The sequence below is a fragment of the Emydura macquarii genome, unplaced genomic scaffold (assembly GCF_026122565.2).
Source record: "Emydura macquarii macquarii isolate MOO-44397 ecotype Brisbane River unplaced genomic scaffold, CSIRO-AGI_Emac_v2 contig_1390, whole genome shotgun sequence".
NCBI classification, from domain to species: domain Eukaryota; kingdom Metazoa; phylum Chordata; order Testudines; family Chelidae; genus Emydura; species Emydura macquarii.
In genome coordinates this window covers 22730225-22732233 of record NW_027131527.1, presented here as the reverse complement: position 1 = coordinate 22732233, position 2009 = coordinate 22730225, and positions in this window count along the sequence as shown.

Sequence of the window (2009 nt, the reverse complement as noted above, 5' to 3'; positions counted from 1 at the left end):
ATAGCAAAGATTGGGCTGGAGAATGCAGGGACTGGACTGGGGAATCTGTCTCTAGGTGAATCCACTGTCCATTGCCCCCATGTGACCTAGAGGCCAAGGACCAGCAGGGGACTACTGCAACCTTAGGAGTTGTGGTATTAACTGTGGAGTGTTTCTACTTGGTGGTTTTGGGGAAAGGTTTCCTTCCACCTAATTCCAGCAGAACCCCCTATGTTATACTGTACATTGCCTGGCTAGATGCTGAGGATGATATTTAACCCCATGTATTTATCTTTCAAATAGTAATTTTATTGTAACATTTCAATACAGATATTTTATACAAATAAAAACAGAAACTAGAGTTTGTGTAGACAATGTTTGGATCAGGATCTGGATTAGGTTTAAAAGCGAGCTCACAATTTGGGTTCAAGATAGAATCCAGACTTGGATTTGGATTCTGCAATACTGAAAACTCATGAGATCATCTGACAAGTTTTCAGTCCTCGGTCCTGGAATGAATTAATCTTGTGAGATACAGTACTGAATGGTAGAGAATAAGTAGCTGTTTTCTTGGGATGTTGCCCATTTCTGATCCGGAACCAAAGCTTCAGGGATGAGTTTTGATTTGTTGTATCTAAGGCCTGGTTTACACACCATTTTGATACTGGTATAACTATTTTGGTTATAGGTGTGATTTTTTACCAAAATAGCTATAACAAGTATAATTCCTAATGTGGATGCAGTTACAGAGGTATAAAGATGACTCATACTGGTATAGCTCATTCCCCTTCCCATACAGGAATAGCTATACTACTATAAAGCACCTGTATACTGGTATAATGGTGTCCATATTGGGGGAGTGAGGGGAGCAAGGATTGTACTGCTTTAACTGCATCTTTCTAGTTAAAGTGGTACAGCTCTTTTGTGTAGACAAGGCCTAAAATAACACCTCTCTTCCCTTCTACCTTCCCCAACACCAAAAAATTCAAAAGAGTTCAGAGACAGAGCTCCATGTTGACCCATCTGCAACTGAATCATTTGAAAAGAGGCCATTTTCATCACTGTCAGACTGTCTTTTCCATAAACGCATTCATCTGAAAGGAAATCTGTCGTCTTTGTAAAAGAAAAATCTCTTCCATTGACCGGTCTTTAATAGCATTGTTTCTAAGGTATTTCTTTGTTGTTTATTACATGTAAATACGAAAATATCAAATACAAAAATGGCCCTACACTCTGCAACTTTGTATTTTTCCTGTTGTGTGCTATTTTTAATGTTAATGTGTTTCATACAGTAGGCTCTAAAACGCAGTTCTCATACATTAGAGGGACTGGTATAATGGGCAGGAGAAAGACAGAGGTGGAATTGGCCGTAGGGAAAACTGATACTCTCTTTATTTCAGCCACATAAAATGTTACCTTACAAGGTATTTCAGAACATACACTTTAGGCCTAAGCTGCAGTTCTGATACAACCAAAACGCCACATCTCTGAGGAAACCATTGATATCAATGGAGCTGCAGCCTTTTACCACGCTTCTGAATGTGTCTCTAAGCATCCATTCCTGAAGCCTTAATTGAAATCAATGAAAGTTAGGAGCCTAAATACCTTTGTGGATCTGGGTCTTAGTGTCTAGCCCTATATTTTTCACTCAAGGACTAATATCTGATTCCCCTTGTGACTCCATTGTTAAACATTTTTGGTACTTGGCTTGATTGTTACTTTAATCTTCTGTATTTGACCATTAACAACTACTGTATGTGTATATCGACCCAAAATAAAAATGAACCCACCTAGGAACTGATTTTATGATATCAAAGTGATCAAACATGAAAATATGTAGGAGGAACTTCTGAGGCTCTGGAACACATAACTAAATATAACTGAGTTACATTTTCAATTCATACCTTATATGAAATTTGTATTGGCATCAATTTTTGTACTTTGGAACCACTGAACTGTTAAAACTGGAACTCTTGCTGCGCATGTCCACCTTGACATGCAGAGTATTTTGAATACTGACCATACTATAT